Source organism: Empidonax traillii, unplaced genomic scaffold, assembly GCF_003031625.1.
Source record: "Empidonax traillii isolate 1590-97213 ecotype Southwest subspecies unplaced genomic scaffold, ASM303162v1 scaffold74:size2480735, whole genome shotgun sequence".
NCBI lineage: Eukaryota > Metazoa > Chordata > Aves > Passeriformes > Tyrannidae > Empidonax > Empidonax traillii.
Genome location: NW_020955267.1, coordinates 621,628 through 642,993, shown reverse-complemented (window position 1 = coordinate 642,993; position 21,366 = coordinate 621,628). Strand labels below are relative to the sequence as shown.

Genomic DNA, 21,366 nt, shown 5'->3' with positions numbered 1-21,366 from the left:
CTTGGATATTGTGAAGTTGCAAGACTTGCAGACTCCACAGTTTTATCTCCCCTTTCAAGTTGAAGGAGCACCTGACAAAGTTAGGTATGTGCACTAGGATAGCTTCTGTGCCTAATCATAGCACTAAGAAAAGTCCTAAATAACTTATTTCACAGTCAAACTGGGAGGAAAGAAGGGATAAAGTCTTCTGAAGTATTTCTTAAAACACATTATGAATGAAAGTAACCTTTTTTATTGTCCTGTTTCATGACTCCTTACTGACAAAGGCAAAATTTAATGTGTTCAGACTTTATTAAAAAAAAAAAAAAGTTATGCCCCTTTGACACTGCTTCGAAAGTGGTCTTCAAGACTCGAAAGCCCTGCCATGTAATCAATTATTTCTGTGCACATTTCTTCATATTTAAAGGAAGTATTAAATTGTGCTCAGTTCTTCAGCTGGACTGTGCATCTGCTGAGCAGCCTGGTTTAGGAAAGGTTGCAGTTTTTGCCATACTGATGTTGTTTCTGTCTGAAAAAAGTGAGTTTAATTTACTCATCATACCGAACTTGACTGAGGTGTAAGATTATTTTTGGGGTTTTTATCCAAAATATTCACGGTAAATAAGCTAAACATACGGAAAAAGTAGTTTAGTGCTTAAAAGGTTTCCCACAGTGCTTTCAGGATGGGTTGAAAAAACACACCTACTCTCAGACATCCATTAATAGACACCTCCCTAAAAACCTGTTTCGCAAGACATTTGAGAAGTCCACAGACCCTACAACTAGCAAATTCATGCTCCGATCACATTTTCTTTAATCAGATGAGATAAAGTTTTGTTTCAAAATATTTTGGATAACATTTGATAAATTTTATGAACTTCTTTATAACTGGGGTTTAACATTAATCTGAATTAATTTCTACAGCAACTGAAACAAAATTTTTCCTTTATTTACAGTATCACTCAAGTATTACTAAAGAGTGACACTTTTACACAGACATATATTATACAGGATTACAGTTTTTAAAAAAAGCAAGTCTGTCCCTTTTTTTCTATTACATGTAGGATTTTTAAGAGCTGCAAATGTACGGATAATTCTTAATGTCCCTGACCTCTCTAATGAACTGAATGCCTATATTAATGGAAAGAAAGTGTCATATATAGCACTTGGGTTCTCAATAAAGTATCTGGTTTGATTTTTTTGTTGTTGTTGACTTTTAAGGTAAATTTGGAAGTGTATTATTACACCAAGCAAACAACAAGCTACTGGACAGATATAACTGGAGGGGTACCTCAGTATGATAGGAGTATATGCTATTTTTAGTAAGTCTTCTCTCATAAGTGCAAGACAGTGAATGTTTGCCAAAAGAATTGGACATCCAGGAGGGTTTTTGAAACATGAAAGATACTTTTAAACTATGAAGAGAATTATAATTTTTGCCTAATATTTAGTAACCTTCAGATACTGTAATTCCACTTCAGATCCTGGAAAAACATTCTGGAGACAAATATTAGTCTACCACTGGATAGTGAAGAGGAGGAACAAAATTACATTTCAAGGGGAAACTGTTTTAATTAGAGTTACCTTGTACACCTGCAAAGCAGTCACCTTCAGTACAGTGTGTGAAAAATTATTGCACCCCACAACTGTGTTTATTCTTGCTACCATCAAATTTTGAGTCCATAAAGCAAGATGCTGAAGTTTGCTTCCAGGCATAATTGTATCACCCTATATTTATGGTGCTGTAGTGCAGAAAACCAACATAAACACCCTCAACAGGTTGATTACATGTCCCACAATACTAGTCTCTGGATACACCTGTTGCCCCTAATCCATAACCTTTATGACAAAGGAACCCTTCAAGGATGCTTCATTCTTTTATAATGTCAGGGCGCCAAGAATAAAGAGGTGGATCGGGTCCACTAGTGCCCTGTCACAACTGTATTGCATCAGGAAAAGCCTCATTATGATCCTGGAAGAAATTCCATTGTATCACAATGGAAGGCATTTTCACAGGTAGCTGCGTTTCTGTATCTGTACTTCTGCAGTCTAATCAATTTTCAGCATTTGGAAAGCAAGGCTGATCACACAAGCAGACCCCACTGACCTGATCACCAACCCAGCAACGAAAGCTGCTGAGCTAGTAACTGTGCATGAGCTTACCAAGCACTATAGCAGACCATCGTACTTGAAAAATCCTTTACCTCGAATCCTACCTGACAAACCAAAGATCAGATTCTGACCCTGAAGCAGTGGCCTTTCCTTTGCTGAAGAAGAACAAGTTACAAGCTTATAAATAAATTGCATCTTCTGAAGAAAACAAAGGACCATTTGTAATCCCAGTGGTTACCTGGAAGAGCTGCTTAGTGACACCAGGTCCTCAAGCCAGGGCTGTAGAATCACTACTCACTGCCACAACTCTCTGACATGAACTAACTCAGGCAACAGTGGCATTTTCCTGACCTCACCTTCCTGACAGTGGTACTTTGAGAGGAGTCCAGGAAACCTGAACTCTGTAAGAAACAACAGATCCAGAACTCCTTGTTTCCAAATAAGGGCATCAATCAAGACATGTTTTGGAAGGCAACACATGTGAAAAACATCCAGCTTGATGAATACCTGTCACTTATAGTAATAATTTTTTGTGAAGCAGGTGTCATGTCAATAAGTCTATTTCTTTTTGTCCTAGAACTCATATTCTCCAATACACTAGTTATATGATTCTGTGATTATGAAAAAACCTGTCACTGAACATTACAGATTATTTATTAAATGTTTGTGGTAAGATGAGTGGCAGCCATTTCAATTTGCTACTACAGATTTCAAATTCTGGCTTGAAATTTGGTTACTTAGAGGTTGTTTTCTTCTTTACTTCAAACTGACGCAGATGCTCAGCTGAGGTACCCAAGACTGAGTCACCTCCTTCAGTTCTCACTGAGAACCTAGAATCCATTTTATTGTCCTGTCTGAATCTGAAAAATACTTAAAATACTAAAATACTTAAATTTCCTTCTTTTGAAGACATACCAGAGATTTGATTCTGGATAGAATAAGCCTTATTGAGCAAAATGGCTCCTAATAGGAAACAATTTATTACAGAAATGTATTCTTAAATCATGGGTTTCACCATCTACATAGCACTTGGATCCCATCAACTACATCTCCAGCACACGCAAGGCTGTTTGAACAGGGCCAATCTAATTTTGCAACGTTACTGCAACAACAGTTCCATACTCACTCACAGACATCAAGTTTTGCATTAATCTCTTCATAACAAAGCCATGGTAATTTGGCTACAGATAGATAATATATGTGAGGATGCTAAGAGTGAATACCTATTCACTCCTTTGAAAATCAAAACTACTCAAAGCTTTAACAGTATAATGCAAGTAAAGAATATATAGTAGGAAAGATGGTGTTTATAAATTTCATTTTATTTGCTTGGTATTTTCTGCAGTAGTAATGTGTTCTGCAAATGAACGGGGTTTCCTTTTACTGACCTTGGACCATACTGTGATTTGTATTGAGAATTCCAAGCCTTTATCTGATCTTATAAATAAATGTAAAATACATAAAACAATTATCCCAGTGTAAAATTGAATTTTATCTCTCTGTAATCAGCTTTTATCTATGATACATATTTCTATGTTTTAATATAATTTAAAATTAATAATAGCTATAATTTATTTTCTGACTTTTCATTATCTTGACATTTTAACAATCTTTTTTTTATATACTCAGGCTTTGATTTTATCTAGGGTTTCTACCCCACAGTTCCTTTTTAGACGTGTACAATGTGTCTTTCAGAATATCCATTCAAGGAATAAACCTGCTAAAAGAACATATTGGCTATTTAACAGGCCAAAAAACAGTATCAAGAAATAATAGCGCTTCTTAAAAAAGAAAAACATCAGACTATGAGAGAAAATGTAGCACTGCATGTAAATTACAGAAAAACATGTGAGAAGAAATCACAAGTTACAGTATAGAATTAGAAGTAGGAAGCCGAGTTCTGAAGTTGGTGGTTCTGGAAAATTATTAACAGACAGCTTAGATTTAATTTTTTAATAGCTGAAAGAGATAACCAAGGAAGCCCTTTTCCTATTAAAGGGCAGTCACAACTTTATATTGAATACCACGGCATTAGCAATTTAATATAGAGATTAATCTAATCTGGACATGAGCCTTTCGGTACTTTAACAAGTAATTTTTTGGCCTTAAATATAATTTATACAAATGCACCAATCTAATAGTTTACTTTCTTTTCTTAGTGCAATTAATTAACTTCAACTAGACATCTTCAATGTTTTACTACCTCAGACATACATAAGTTGACTTCAAAGAAGGTATGTCTCAAGTAAAGTTCTTACTACCATACTAAGTAGACTTTGCATGCAAGTGCTACAGTTTACACAGAAGACTTTATTTAAAACAAAAGGCTTAGAATTAGAGAAGGTCAAGCAAGAGAAGAAAAGAAAGACAAAGACATACGTAAAAAAGCATGAGAAAATGTCCCAGAGATTTTGATGAATAAATATGAAGAATGGCACAGGTATATGGGCTGATAGACAAACTGTCACTTTCCATACAGGGCAAGTAGTCCACAGCTGCTCTGCACAAAGCCAGACTGGCCACATCAGTGTTGCACGTGCAGAGGCAGTGGGATTCCTTCACACCTGCAGCAAATGAAGCTGCTCACTGGGCCTCTGTGATTAGAGGAGGAATGTGATAACCACGGTGGTCTAGACTGCTACAAGTAAAAACAACAAGTCCCAGAATGAGTGGCCCTTGGTCTGAAGTGGCTGTGGTCAGGACGAGGCATGTTTAGGAAGTAGTCCCTTGAATACCTTGTGATAAACACATGTGGAGAAAATAACATGAAAGAACAGTGCAGTTAACTGAATAAAAGGTTAAAGAAAATAAACAATATTTTTGCAGCTTAGCATTTATTTGTGAACTGTTGGTTCAACTCTATGCTTGACAGAAAAGCTGTAAGGCTTTGGTAGCTTGACAAGACAATCTACAAGCTTGAATGAAATGTTCAGCTTAAGGAATTAGAATAAATCCGATGACTGATGTGCTACTGAACGTGACAGACTGTCATCTGTTTTAAACAGGATCTCTGTAGGATGTACTTAAAGCAATGTTTTCCCATTACCTTAATATACTAAGACTTTTCCCAATGAATTCTGACTAACCTATTAAGACAAAAGATCTTCTCAAACTCTTGCCATTTCAATAAAATAATGAAATAGCCATTCAGCTTAACTTGCATAATTAATTCATGCTGGCACTGTACTTCTGTGTTTAATTTACATCCAGTCACAAAAGCCTGCACCAAAAATGACTAATTTCTCAAAATAACGATAAATTTATAAGACATTCACAATAAGTGATTAAAGCAGCTTTTCTAAACTATATTCATATACAGATTTTCACATACAGAAATATCAAATTATTTATCTGTTATCAAAGCAGATTTTATACAAAAATAGGTACAGGCATTCTTCTTTTTAAAATCAAGAAAAAAGGTTTAAAAACCCTACAGTGAAATGGTACTGCACCACATGGTTAGGGATATATAAAAAAACAAACTTTACTTTTAATTTATTGTAACCCATTACTTTAATTATGTGCATAGACACAGTGTATATATAAAATATAAACAGTGTAAAATAAGATAAAAATTCTTGGAAGGCAATTTATGCTATTTTAAAAATTATACAAGCATAAAAAACTTGGGCAAGATCTAGGCTGAAACAGCAGTATCCTTCCTCTATGTAAATAGTCTCTGTAGGAATTACTGAGGTGTTTTAGCATCTCCTTATTCTAGAGATAATGACTCAAATCTGTCCTACAAACAAAAATTATTGAAAAAAGGATTTTGTGACATCCACCTGGAATCTGTACCTTAGATGTAGGGAATGGGCATAACTGCTCATTGGAGATAAAGCATAGTAACATCAGTTTGAGCCACACTGTATTTGCAAAGCTGAACAAGGAAGCCAGCACAACTCCCCAGCTTGCACAGTCCACTTCCAAAGGGGAATAAGAATCAAACCACCACCAAAGTCATTCAACTTTCAGAATCAGGCTAAGTGTCACAGATGCACATCATTTAAGATACTTTAGCTATCCAGTGAATTTTCCTCATAGCTGGTTGATGGAGTAGCTCTACAGCATTTAACATCCTGCTTTGCAGAGGCTGCTGAGCTTTTTGGGTTGGAAGTCAGCTTGAAGAAGACAGAAATTTTATATCAGCCTGCACCTCAGGAAATCTTCCATCATCCCCATATCACCATTGGTGAAACAGAGCTTAAATCAGTCCAGCAATTTAATTACCTGGGAAGCATCATCTCCTCGGACGGTAAGATGGATGCAGAAATAGCCAACAGGTTAGCAAAGGCATACAGTGCTTTTGGTAAACTCCATAAAAGAGTGTGGTGAAACAAACACCTGAAGAGAAGTACAAAGATCAGGGTTTACAGAGCTATTGTACTGTCTACTCTTTTATATGGGTCTGAATCATGGGGTCATTTGCCGCCACCACTTGCGTCTCTTAGAACGCTTCCATCAGCGCTGCCTCCATACAATCCTAAACATCCACTGGACTGACTATGTGACCAACACGTCTGTCCTTGAACAGGCAGCAGTCCCAAGCATTGAGGCCATGCTGCTGAGAACACAGCTGTGCTGGGCAGGGCACGTCTCCAGGATGCAGGACCATCACCTCCCTAAGATCGTGCTTTATGGGGAACTTGCCACGGGCTGCTGCAAGAGAGGAGCCCCGAAGAGGAGATACAAGGACTACCTGAAACAATCCCTCAGCCTTGGCAATATTGACCACAACCATTGGTGATGTTTGGTGATGTTTGGTGATGTTTGGTGATATTGGTGGTGATATCACCACCTTGGCAATATTGATCACACCATCACCTCCAATCAGGAGGCCTGGAGACACACCACCTATAACGCTGTTGCTGCTTTTGAGAACACACGCAGGATCACTCTCGAGGAGAAAAGACAACGCAGAAAGAATCACGTCTTGTCGATTTCACCTGGGGAGTCTTTCTGCTGTACGTTCTGCAACCAGACTTGGCTATCTCGCATTGACCTTTTTAGCCATCTGCGCGCTTGTAGCAAGAGTGGGTAGAGCCCTTCTCAAATCTTCGTTTGCGAAGCCTAGCCGTGATGATGACAATTTCATATCACATATTTCTAAGAACAGAACAGTTCATATTGTTTAGCTCAGAAGTGTCAGTATTAGACTAATTTATATTGCTAGTTTTCTTCACTGCTGTACAAGAGTACCACAGCTACTGGTAGGTAGCCCAGCAGAAAAACTGTTTCTAGGCATGGGCCAGATTGCAAGTATATACCACATGTATTTTACTGACAGAACAGAGTTAGCATTTTGGAAAATGCTTTGCATTATAGCTAGGGAGCTTCTGTTTCCAAATAAAAGTTAAACTCAGAGTATTAGAGCTTTGCCAAATCCTGTTGCTAAGATGCAAATTTAAGCCATAAAAAAAGTTCAAGGACCTCAGTCAAAATAGTTTTGCTTGTAAGACTGAAGTTATGTGTCCCTTCTCCCCATATTTGCACTCAGAAACCATTCAGACCTCAGAAGACCAACACACCTTTTTCAATCAGTTGTTGTTTTATAGTTGATCAATACAGAATATCACAAGCCTCTGTACAACCTCTGCTGTTTTCTGTGTTTTGCAGGAGTTCTTCATATGGCTTGGTTACCATAATCTTCTTCCCCAGGAAATGTAACCTGTTAACAAAAATCACTGTGCCAGGGATACAACCTCATGCTAGAGGCAACTATCAATAGGTCTTTGAGGTACTCTATACTGTCAGGAGAGAAGTGTATTACTTATGCTTATATCAGAATTACAAATTAATCTATTTCAGTTACCACCTGTGATCTTTTGGATCAAGAAAGAACCAGAGCCTTGAAACTCTGATACCTCCCAAAGCCTTTCACAACTGCTAGCTCTACATTTCTATCATCTTCCCTGGGTCAAATCATTAGCCCTCACTACAACCTCTGCTATTCAACATGTGTTGCACTTCCCTGCTAAATGCTTCAGGCACTACATAAAAATCTCTCAAAGGACTCAGGTGCTGATACATAAGGAATGCTGAACACACAGAGGTGGTCTCCACTTTCTTCAGAGCAACTGCCAAATTCAACTGATGCATCAAGCACAGAAAAACATTGGTTATCAGTTATCTTTTCATAATGTTCTCCATGCACTGGCAGGTGCAAGGCTTGGTGTTTCTGTGTTTTGTTTTTTTAAAAACATTTAAAGGCCAAGTTTAATGAAGGCTTATTTCCTTCAACTTCCAATGACCAGTATATCCACCCTGTTGATTTTACCACTCATTTTATGTTTTATACAAGATTATTAAACTCCTCTTTTGCTTCTAAGGGCAAACATCCATTGGAATGTCATTTTCTGAACATTTTGTCTTTTCACCTTAACCTTGTACTTCACTGCAAGCTTTACTGTCAAACTTCTTCTGAAAAAGCCCCCTTCTTTCCAAAGAAAACATCCTTTTAACAAGAACATGAGCTAAAACTTTGTAACCATGCCCTTTGGGGAGGGGGGGATGTTTCATAAATGCTCAAGTAAATATTTATATTCTTCTACAGCTTCCTTTTTGTTGCCAATATCACTGCCTCTGCTGGTAGCTAAATCAAAATTCAATGAACACAAAAACATCACCACTCTAACAATGGCTCAAAACAAAAGGACATGATCATTCTCAAACAAACCAATGATGGCTTAAGGTACATTGTTAATGCCAAATTTACATGTTGCAATTTCATTCATATGTAAGAAGTCACTGTAATAACCAATTCTTGCATGGAAGTCAAATTTCTTCTAAATTATTATTTAAAAAGTTTAAAATTTGATACTTAATGAAGTAGATTATATTTATATAAATTTACAAATTTCTCCCTCAGAAAATCAGATGTATATCTATGTAAGTGTCTATCATCAATGCAACTACAAATTTACAAAATACTTTTCATAACACATTCTAGAATAGAGTATTTTTACTCTTGAAATATGTTACTACTTGTACTTTGGTTTGAATGGAGTTAACTTCCTTTGTAACTGCCCTCCTGGTATTGTGTTTTGGGGTTATAGCTAAACCAGTGCTGATAACATACCAGTGTTCTGACTTACACTGCTACCACAGCACCAAGGCTTTCACTTCCCACCAACTCTGTCACTCCAGAGAGTTGACTGGGGCTGGGCAAGAAGCTGGGAGGGGACAGCTGACCTGAACTGGCCAACAGGATATTTCATACCATACAATGTCGAGTTTAGCAATAGAAACTGGGATAAAAAGAAGGGGGTGTCTGGTTTGTCTTCCAAAGCAGCTGTTGATCAGAGACTGGCTGGACATTGGTATGCTGAGGGTGGGAGGTGGCACGTGACTGTTTGCATCATATTTTTGGTTGTTGTTTTTGGTTTGTTTGGTTGGTTTGTTCTTCCTTATTTTTCCTTTTCTTATTAAACTGTCTTTGTCTTAGACCATGCGTTTTCTTACACTCTCCTGCCTGTTGCGGGGAGCAGTAAGCAACCAGCTGTATGGGTGCTTAGCTGCTGGCTGGAGTCAACCCACCATGTGACTTTATTTTCTCCCTCCAAAGCACAAGGATGTTCACAGTTGTGGTTTGTGTCTGTTTTGCAAGAAAGGCATTGAAACAGTAACAAGCTGGAATACTGTCTAGAGCTTCCTCTCCAAACTGCAACAAACAAGTGGGTTTGAATGACTGGAGTAGTGCCATACCAATTTGCTGTCATGAATCATACGATGGCTTAGGTTGGAACGGACCTTGAAGATCATCAAGGTCCTATCACCCTGCCATGGGCAAGACACCTTCCACTAGACCAGGTCACTCAAAGTCCCATCCAACTGTGTGCCATGTTAAAGAAAATCCCTGATTTTATTTTTGCAAACCATAAGCAAAAGTTATTAGTAAACATTAAAACAAATAAAGCAAACAAAATTATACAATTTCAGCACAGTTCTAACTCAGTAATTTATTTTTGACAAATAATTTCACAATCTCACTTTTCAGTCCATTCCCTAACATCTGAATGCCAGTTTCGCACACATAATGAACAGCAGGTAGAAACGCATTTCCAGAGATTATTTCGTATTACAACTTAGCTCAGTATTCCTATAGTCATCAAACAAATCTGCAGGCTTTGAGAATGACTTAATTTTTCTTTTGAGATATAAGGCACTGTACAGGAGTGTTACCACACAGAAATATTAGTCAGAGCAAGAACACTGTGGACCTACACCCTTCCCATTGTTTTGAAATGTAAACATTAAACCACATGGAATTTCAAATAAAAAATGCAGGATATACGTTATAAAATTGTGTACCTGTTACAATCACAGAATAATACTGATCTGGCAGATATTTTAAGCATATACTTATTGGCATGAACACAACAAAAAACCCAGCAACAAGAACAAAACCTTACTACCTGTTGTCTCTCAAATATTATTCTCCTCTCCCTTTAAAATTAAAAACTGCATCTCACATTTTCAAATAAAATCAGGACCTTGCTATTTAAGAACTCACACTGGAGTAACTTGTCTACATACAAAACTGCATCAGGTAAACTGATTTCTAAAGGAAGTTGCAAACAACCCGGATATTTTTCACAGTTTTACAAGTGGCCCACACAAATGTCAACAAACCAAGTCCACTGTAACATTTAGTTGAACCAAACAGTACAGCTCTGGGCTGCAGGTGTGGACACACACCATGCAAAACAGGGAATATGCAAGATTAGCTACTGTTGATTTTGAATTTCTGAACTGCACCATTTGACAATTTTCTATACTCAAAAATATTTTAAAAAGATCAGCAATTAGCATTAGTGAGAAGTAAAAATACAAAACTAAATCCCAAAACTTAAATTTTAATCGGCTTTGTAAGTTTCTTTAGAGCTTCTCACAAGCCCTGTTTTCAATGGTCTCAACCAAGGACATGCAGTTGACTCCAAACTTAACTGAAAAAGGAAAACACGTGACACACCAGAGGCCTCTCATACTTGCAGAACTCTGGAACAGATCAGGATATCTCATCTATCACCTGTCCCCCATGAACACTGCAAAACTGTCTCTAAGCATCTGAGCACACAGTTGCTGCCTTACTTGCACAGCTAATACTAGACATTTAACTTTAAAACCATGTTCATTTATTACCTATAAATAAAAGATATCACAGATACATGGTCAAGAAGCCCCTTCCGCCTGGTGTTCAGGTCAGAAAGGCCACAGGCACGCTCACCAGCCTGTTCAAAGCTGGCTGCTGGGACAGGGCTCCATCTACTGGTGTGTGACCCTGCATGCCTATGGGAAGAACTGGTGGGGGAAAAAGGAAATCAATATCTCAACAGCTATTTTACATCTCTCTTTCCTAATGAGATATTCAGAAGACATAATATCAGGCTACTCAGAAAACACTACTAGTCAGAAAAAAACAGACACTCACGCATGTTAGTGTGCTGTATGCATACTCACACATACTATGCTTCTTGTATGCAAATAAAATCTTTTAATATCCCTTAATATTTACAAAATGTATCCCAAAAACTGTTCTAAAGAAGCACTTTTTTTCTACAAGATGCAGCATATGACTACACACTCCCAATCCAGATGTAAAGCTTTACTGTTTCTTCTTAAAGCAAGCAAATAAGCAAACAGGTAACTTGCAAAAGCCACGGAAAATTGCGTAATGTTTGCACAATTTAAGGCACTAGAGGTGGTCTTCTTTTTCCTTAAAATAAGGGAACTCGTCAAACATACCAAAGCAAAAAAGTGTCAGTAGGAGATTGCTATCAGTATTCATCAAGGGTATTTCTGCACAACAGCAGCTACAGAGATAGTATGTCTAACTTTAAAGATTGACTTCTGCTGTCACATGCAGCATTTCTCAAATTGAGCCATTTAAACCTTGCCTTACTAACCCCACTGTGCCTTCAATTCATAAGTGGGAGTGAAAAAGAGCAGTATCTTTTCCTCCCCAGCATCCTCTGTGCCCATCAGCCAAGACTCTTGTGCTCTGACTGCAGAAGAGCAGACAGAACAGAAAGCAGCAGCAGTTCAGGAGCTACCTGAGCTGACTTTGAACAACCTGACTGTGGTGAGAAATTAGATGGTGCCTGCCCAAGCTGCCATCACATCTAGGTAGCAAGGGCCAACAGGCCATCTGACCAGTCACCCCTATTCTGTTCTCCAAGGCATGTCTAGCAAGATCAGCAGCCAACTTAAAACCTGGGGCAAGAAAAGAAACAATGCAGGAAACAGTGAGCTCCACAACTCACCCCCCTTCTTTTCTTTAAACATTCTGCCTCACACTCAACACAATGTTGAAGGCACCCAAGTGGGGCTCAGTACAGAGCGAGAGAATCTTAGAAATACCCACATCCTCACACAGTACCTAAAACACAGGAAAAGATGAGACTAGTCAGGAATACCTGGAAACAACCAACAGATGGTCACAGCAAGAAGGCAGGAACGGAGCATGGAGCAATAAAACCAAGGCTCTACATAATATCCTATAAGGCAAGGATAACTGGTGAAGCAGGACCTCAGGGAATTCACACAGTTCCTCCTGGGCCTCAGTTTTCCCAATTTAGCTTGTTGCCCATAAATTACAGTGGAAGAGACTAATGGAAAAAATCTCCTAAAATTAACTTGTATCGCACCACAGAATGAGAAGAGAACACTGGGTTTTTTTCATTTTTTATTTTAACTTGAAGGAAAAACAGTTTTTAAACCTTGAAGGTGGCTTTTTACTTCTAAATTCAAATTTTAATCAAACTGCATTTTAAAATACAACTGGGCAGTACTATGGGGTTGCTGATGTCTCTTTAAGAAAAATGACATCAACGCAGGCTACAAGTGAGAAGGATATAGGTGTGGAACTACATCCTTTTTCATCATACGGTCAGGTGCAAAGTGAAAAGCTTAACTTCAAGATTCCTGTGGTCTAATGAAAATAAATACCATTACAAACAGATCCAAGAACACAGACATATTAAATACTGTTTGTTTTTCTTCAGATATAGATCATGGGAACAGAGATATTTAATTACTTCAAGACTAATTTTGATTTCATTTTAAGCTGTTTAAACTGTCAGCAACCTCCTGGTATTCTGAACAACTAGCAGAGGGAAAAAAAAAATAAAAAGGGGAAAAACGTCAATTAGCATCTACAAGAACAGTTTTAACAGTTTTAAATTGGTACTTAAGCATTTGATTGGCCTATTTTGATTACGATGAGCAACTAAATTTCCATAATACAAGAAGAATCACTCACCTAGTAATATCTGTAATAAAGAAAACTCAATTCAAAATCAGAACACATTTTCATAGCTCTACAAAAAGAGATACAAAACTTTCAACAAACCTTAAATTTGTAGAGGATGTTTCACAGTGCCAATTTCCTCATTACAAGGAAGGGTACCATGGAGCAAACTGGTCAAGTGTTTATGTCAAACTTCAGACAAGGAAAACCACATCCTAATACTCTGCTATAATAGCAAATGGAAAAACTGCCTGTATCTGTGCACAAACAAAAGGCACACTATAGGAAAGCATGATGAAAAACACTGCTTTGTTTCTCATGCTCACATCTAAAAATTTACACAAGCAATTTAACACATTCTCACTCACTAAGCACCTAACACTGCAAAATTCCTGTAGAACCTTAAATCTTGTTTACTTAAATGTGAACCACAAGAACATACCGAGAAATAGCATCTAAAACCAAGTCCAACTGTGGATCAAAGAAATTTTAAATTAAGAAGAGTACTAAATTGTGCCTTTCTAAAAGTAATACTAATAACTTTAAGAAGCTATTTTACTGATACTAATGATTTTATTATATCAACATGACTAATGATATTTTAGGATGGGTATAATTTAGGCAACTACAACAAGCATAAATCATTATTATATCCAAACGGGACACTGCATTAGATACATATCTTCACATTTTGCCATCTAATCTCTCTCAAACAGCAGTAGCTTTTTGAAAGAAATACATAACTATTTATCATACAATTACTAAGAGAAATAAATGCTTTAAAATCCACATTTGTGTGCAACTTCTTTCAACAGCATTGAAGAGGCCACTGGAATGTCTTAGATTTTTTAGTCAGTCAGTCGATGTTCTCAATGGCAACTCAGAGCACTTTTCAAGTTCTACTCCCACCAAGGGTAACTCATACACATGCCCTACCATGAAGCAATTCTTCAGTACTAAATACTCCCTTTACATGTCAACAATTTAGCCAGTTTATAAGCTAAAGTACAAGCCAACTTGTAATTTGACATATATAAATTACTACCATTAAAGATCTGGTCTATTTGCTTCAAGTACAGCAATTTTTGATCCCATGTTAAATTGTCTCACAGAGGAGCATCATACCGCATTTTCAGAACAGTTTTCACTCAGGCACAACCCTGCTATCATTCCATGAATCCTGATGAAAACTGCCACCTCCTCCCTACCAAGACTTAATTAATACCCAAGCATTTTAATCCTTCTTTGTCCTAATATTACATTACTGAACCAGATTAGATTTGTCTAATTTATTTCACACTTAACATTTAAATTAGTGCATAGGTAATTAGAATATTACTATTTAAATGAACATTTAACTTAAAGATCAAATTCTGTCTTCAACAGATTTACATTAAAGGACATAAAGGATAACATTTCTCTACCAGCATGTTATGTGGATCACCTTAACTCAATTTATTATGGATTTCATGGTGCCAAAATTAATGTCCTCCAGGAGCTGAACTCATTATTCCTTCCAAATCCAAAGTGTAATCCCATGCTTCTGTGACCTATGGAAGTTTTGCCATTCACTTAAAGAGAAGTTGGATCTGTTCCTTGGTTTCTACTCTAGCAAGAGATGCTGAACAAAATGATACTACACATGCTGTCTTCACCTCTTTCTATTACATAACAGATACTGTGAAACAGTCTCGTGTATTTTAGTCTCTGCTAGCACAGGTAAACATAACAAAACAAAAACAAATAAAAAACCCCCAAACCAAAACCAAACCAACCAAACAAACAGAAAAGAAAAAAAGGAAGAAAACAAGCATACATGTATTCTTGTGGCCAAAATTAAGTTGACCATAGGCCACAGGTGCCACAACTCTTAACTTCAAAAAAAAACACAACCCTTTCAAAATAATTAACTGAACCACTGAGTTTTAATTCCTCTGAAAAACATTAAATAAATGTAACAATGCCTTTGACAAGGTGCAGCCAAGTGTAATGGTGCACAGAAAATAATATAAGCTGTTTTCATATGTAGATATTCAGTAAAATAGAGAGTAAACCCATAAACAACACATACTGCATCATGATAGCTAACCACTAGCATTCAATTTATGTGTTCATGTCTGTTACTTGCACCTGGGATAGATCAGCAGTGCCTGTTTCACACTTTAGGAAAAAAGGTTCAAGAAATTTATTTTACAGAAGTGTACCCCACACATGTGAACATTTTGAAAAATATGATTTGATTGATACTATGAATACCAAAGACCAATCCTGGCAACATCTCATGCAGTGGGCTGACCCCAGGTAAAACTCAGGTGCCCACCAAAGCTGCTCTACAACTTCCCTCCTCAGCTGGACAAGGGAGAGAAAAATTTACCAACAAGCTCGCGGAATGAGATAAGAACAGAGAGAGACCACTGACACACTATCATCAGGGGCAAAACAGATTTGACTTGGGGAAATTAATTTATTGCCAATCAAATGAAAGAAGGGTAATGAGAAATAAACCCAAATTTTAAAACAACTTCCCCTCAACCTCTGCTTCTTCCTGGGCTTAACTTTACTCCCAATTTTCTCTACTTCCTCTCCCCTATCCCCACCCCGTAGAGCAGGGGGAGGGGAACACGGTTTACAGTCAGTTCCTCACACTTTGTCTCTGCCACTTCCTCCACAGGAGGAGGACTCCTCACACTCTTTCCCTGCTCCAGCATGGGGTCCTCCATGAACTTCAGCATGATTACTTCCCACAGTCTATAGTTCTTCACAAACTGCTCGAGCGTAAGTCCCTTTCATATGATTCAGTCCTTCGGGAACAGATTGCTCCAATGTGGTTCCCCCACAAGTCCTGACAGCAAACCTGCTCCAGCATGGGCTCCTCCCCACAGGTCCACAGGAGGTGTCAGAAGCCTGATACAGCACAAGCTTCCCACAGGGTCACAGCCTCCTTTGGGCACATCCACCTGCTCCAGTGTGGGATCCTATATGTGCTGCATGTGGGTATCTGTTCCACTGTGGATGTCCACAGGCTAAGGGGGTACATCCTGTCTCACCATGGGCTGCAGGGGACTCTCTGCTCGGATAGCTGGAACACCTTCTCCCCCTCCTTCTTCTCTGACCTTGGTGTCTGCAGAGTTGTTTCTCTCACACATTCAAACTTCTCTCTCCAGTTGCAAGTGCAAATTCCCCCCTCCCCCTTCTTAACTCGGTTTTCCCAGAGATGCTACAGCTATCCCCGATGGGCTCAGCTTTAGCCGGGAATGGATCCATCTTGGAGCTGGCTGGCATTGGCTCTGTCAGACAGGAGGGAAGCTTCTAGCAGTTTCTCACAGAAGCTCCCCCCACATCCCCGCGCCCCGTAGCTCCCCTGCTAAAAAACCTTACCGCACAAACCCAATCAAATCTAAACTATTTTTCCAATTTCTAATCTAATTCTAATTAGAATTTCTAAGTTCTAATACATAGTAATCTTTATATACCAAAGGCCACTACTCTGCAGAAATTGTCAGTTTGCATTTTAACCTGTCCTTAAAAGGCAAAAGCTCACATCAAGAATCAGTATGGAAAACAGAAGCCTGCTGTTATGGTTTCTGTATCATGACTCCTGAAACTAGCACAGAGCATGCCAACTATCACTTAAAAAAAGGGGGGCTGAAAGCAGCAGACATTCATCTTAACAACTCAGCATTCAGACTGGTTCTTTCCACAGCTGTATCTGTTCCGCAAAAATGCTGTTTCTCTTACCTCCTTCAAAACCATTCTCCTTTGAAAGGAAAAGGCTAAAGGCAGCACTCACACTTGCAGGAACATCTGTCAGTTGCAACGTTAACCTATGGCTAAATTTGTCAATAGACGGCAGCCCAGAAGGGTTGTTTGTTTGTTTTAAGGATAAGCTTCAAAACATCTATTGCCGATGTAAGATAACAGACGTAAAAGTGAAAAGAAGCTTCTGCATAGATGTGGGAAATCCGCACTAAAGTGAGTATCAAGTCAAATCAGCAATTCATAGTTTACAAACACTTCACTATCAGCATGCTGCTATTAACATGTAACATCTACTCTTACCATATGTCAGGCAGACTAAAAAGGAGGTAGCAAAAAGATCCATTAGGATATCTCCCAAGTTCTCATGACTAATGTTACACAAAACTGTAATCTATAGGCAGGGCACTCTGCCCCTTCACCCTCTGCTCGTGTGTACCTTCTTGCTCTTAAATTCTAGTCAATAATTTATTGATTCTTTCCACGGAGAACTACCAAACCCATATTTTCTCTCCTCCTATACCCCTTTCCAGCAACCTCTGAAAACTTCCTTACTTTTTTACTAACCTACACGCCTTCAAAAACTGAAACCCCTGCAAACTGCAAAAAGCTAGATGCGAGCCACAGGGCACTAGCACCGTACTGGTATTTCTGCTAGTGATACAATGTGTTGGGTTTGTCTGGCTGCAAGAGAAATACCAAGCCGGACAGTTGTTTTGTTTCTTACTGGTCGAGAACAGAGTCTAACACCATAATAATACACTTCTAATTTAGCATAATCCAGAATGACTTCTAACAAGCAGGGAGACAGATTACCAGTATGAGAAAAAAAATAACATTTCCTTTTCCAAAACAGGTAAACTAATAATAAAAAGAAAAATTAGGTGAATCCAGAAACAAAACAAAGAAACAAAAAGGAAAGAAGTCTCCTTAGCTATCATGTCAAAATTGGGGAAAAGTTTTTTAAAATTTAATTTGTTACTCACTACTATTGGACAGAATAACCCCCGTTACAAACTGTAATGGGAATCATCCTCTAAACAACTTGCAGTATTACTATACGAAAACCTGTAATGACTACAAAAACTTGTTGTAGCAGCTGTACCTAGGTTTTCAAATCCTGTACATAATTTTACCTCCCAGTCCCTCTCTTCACTTTTCGTACTGCAACCAGAACTGCAGTAACTTCTCCTTAGCACCACAAGCAAAACAAGTTTATTACATTCAAGAGCCTGAAATCAGTGCTAATTACTGTACCAATGACAAAGCAGAAGAGCTCGTAGAGGTCACACTGATGGTGCCTCATTGGTATAGACACCTCTGTTTCACAAATCTCATTCAGCTGAAGGACCTCGTCATGAGTGATGACATTTTGCACACTAAACAGCAAAATAAAACAAAAATAGAACTACCCCATAACACAGGATGATATAGTTTTAACTCTTATTAAACCCCACCAGATACATTAGTGCCATAATATTTTTAAATAAACAAATAATCCAAAACAAGTGGTTTCAAGTTAAACCAAAGTTGCACATTCCCAGAGCAAAACTAGTCAAGTATACATGCTCAAGGACAGGTACAAGAACAAGGCAAGCACATCACTGGATTTCACTACGACCTACAGGTCCTAGAACCTCCAGAATTTGCAGCTCTTTGATCTGCTGAGCCTGAAGCACATCATTGTGGTTAACCGATTCTTCTTCCACGACTAAATCCTTGCAATTTAAGGCAAGCCACTGTTCTAACAGTAGTTGGCACTTACTGAAATATTCAAAAAAGGCACTACGGTGCTCTGAATTCCCAAACTTGGGCTAAAGAAACTCCTACAGCAACGCAGCTCCAACCATCTCAACCCCCTGAAACTGTAGCTCGACCCAGTTGAAGTTGTTCCACAGACAAACATTGAAGGGTGTGCTGTTTCAGGTAGAACAGGTCTTTAGGTACAATTATTGAATGTTTTTCTTCCAAACTGTTCACACTGAGAAACTATAACATTTTTCCTCAAAAGAAACAGACCTTCACAATACCATCAGGAATTCTTATTAGTGGGGAACTTCATTACAATAGGATCTGAGGTATACAACTCATTGGGACTTCCCAAGCAGCTTTTATTGAAGTCGTAACTATTAAAAAAAAAAAAAAAAACCAAAAAAAACAAACACAAAAAGCCTTTATTTTGGCAAGCTTTTTGGTGCGGTTTTTTCCCCTCCTTTTCTAAAATGTATTACTACAATGCTGAGTACCCTCCACACTTAGTTCTCACCTGAGACTAAAGATCCAGCACCGACCTGCTGAATATGTTCAGAGCAGGTTTCACCTCAGATTGTCCAAGCCCCCTTCCCAGCGCTGCCCCGCTCCCGGGAGGCGGCTGCCCGTCCCTCCCGTCCCTCCCCGGTGAGCCTTTGGGACTCCCAATCGCGCATCCCCGCATGGGACGCCGGGCTCGCCGTTATCTCCAGCTGCGGAGCGGGCGGTAGGTCGGGCAAGCCGGGGGAGGTAACATTAACCCAGCCTAGGGGCTGCCCCGGCACACGCAGCCGGTCGGCGGAGCAAGGGCCCGGCGGCGGCGCGGTCCCGGGGGCCGGAGAAGGCGAGGAGGCCGGGCAGGGCCACTTGCCCGCGGGGAGGCGCTGACGGCAGAGCGGCCGCTCTTAACGCCGCCGCGACCGGACGCGCCGCCGCTGCTGCCAAGCCCCGCCGCAGGGGATGGGGCGCGTTCCCCCCCGAGCGCCGCGGGGCAGCCCCGGGGAGCACCCCCGGCCCGTTACCTGCGCGCTCCGGCCCCGCCGCCGCAACAAAGCCGCGAGGGGCGGGGGGAGGGGCGGGCGCGCGTCCGCCGCCCGCGGGAGCGCGCAGCGGCGGGGCCGCGCCCCGAGGGCGGGGCGAGGCGGCCGCGGGGATGGAGCGGGGCCGGGCGGGGTGCGGGACTCGAGGGGCTGATTGGCGGCAGCATCCCCTGCCCGCCCTCCCTCCGCTCGGGCTGTTGTTGCCTTTAGCGCTGCGAGCGCTGGGCTGCTCCCCAGGCTGGCCAGGGACGGAATTCCCTCAGGGACGCAGCAGCCACAAATGGTGAGACAGACCCCGCCAGGGATGTCGAGGAGGAGAATGGAGTGGCGCCCATGGAATAGGCCATATAGAAATGGGATTAAGCCTAGAAGTGCTTTACGAAACCTGCACAGTGGAGAGGTTGCCCATTTTGGGGGCAGGAGAGAGGAATGGATGGATGCGCCGAAAGAGACTGTCAGCAGGAGAATCGAACTGTGCTGAGATGCACAGGTCTGGGGTTTGAATACTGTGAAACAAACGTAATAGTTTCTTAACAAGAGTAGAGTTTATTTTTTTCAAGGGAAGTTACTATTCTGTAAACATCTATGTAATTTACATGCAATCTGACCATTATTTTTCAGTTTGTTCATATAAACCTTTTTGTTGCAGAGACACCTTCTGCAGAAAACAAATCTAAGAGACCAGTTTCTGCACCCTCTGATCGACTCCAAATTCTCTTTGCTGAGGAACTACTGTAGCAAGTTCACCTTATACTAGATTTGCTATTTGTACCAAAGGGAACACTGTACAGGAACATCCAAATCTCTGGAACTAAAAAGTAGTGATGCTTCAGCATCTTCTTTTTCAGGACAGGGAACACTGGAGACGATGATAATGCTGTATTTATTGAGCAGCAGTCTCAAAGAGAACCAAGGGAACTAAGGCAAATTCTAATGAAACATTGAAGATGAGATTTTAATTACTTAAAGGTCAGCACATTTGAGGTTTATCAGTTTAAGGGAGTTACTCCCTGTTCCTACAGTGATGCCTACTCAGCTTTTATAAAGATAAAAAAAATTCACATTACTGTTTATTTGCTGATGCATGCAAATTATATAACTGAATGTTATACCTGAATATTACTCCTTTTTGCAATTAGGATCTTGGTCTTTTAACACTTTCTCAACACTTCCCTGTATATTTTCTATGTTCCCATCACTTTCAGTTGCAATAAACCTTTTGTTTTTCTCTAACTTTTGTTCTACATTACACTTTGTACTCTGGCATCTTCCGGAAAGGCACAGCTTGGCCTTGCTGAAGCCCCCTGTTGGGGGCTGCCAGCACTGGTGCTATGTCCCAGCACTTCAAGCCCATGCCCTGGTACCGTTTTGTTTACTAAGATGGGCCAACAGGTTACACTCCAGTTGACAAAATACGCGTGTCTTTTGAACAGCGAAGAGCTGGATACTTTAGACTACAAGTTTTAAAAGAACAGTACGCTT

At 39.7% G+C, this 21,366-nt stretch overlaps 2 protein-coding genes across 8 annotated transcripts in view; one reads left to right on the top strand and one right to left on the bottom strand.

Annotated features, from left to right (window-relative positions):
• MIPOL1 (mirror-image polydactyly 1) overlaps positions 1-21,366 on the bottom strand; it is a 189,777-nt gene that overhangs the window by 167,296 nt on the left and 1,115 nt on the right. The window contains exons 1-2 of one of the 7 annotated variants that reach the window (XM_027880693.1): positions 19,867-19,891; positions 7,620-7,759 (exon numbers count right to left, since the gene is read on the bottom strand). The exons of 1 other annotated variant lie outside the window; for it this stretch is intronic. The gene's annotated coding sequence lies outside the window, so the exon portion shown is untranslated. Of the gene's footprint in view, positions 1-7,619; positions 7,776-11,317; positions 11,458-19,361; positions 19,547-19,866; positions 19,892-21,366 lie in introns of those variants that run through there. 5 more of the 7 variants (XM_027880697.1, XM_027880695.1, XM_027880694.1 and 2 more) reach the window with 5 other exon arrangements.
• The window catches only part of SLC25A21 (solute carrier family 25 member 21), a 248,677-nt gene continuing 247,027 nt past the window's right edge, over positions 19,717-21,366 (top strand). Inside the window, exon 1 of the mRNA XM_027880708.1 lies at positions 19,717-19,809. The gene's annotated coding sequence lies outside the window, so the exon portion shown is untranslated. The remainder of the gene's footprint in view (positions 19,810-21,366) is intronic.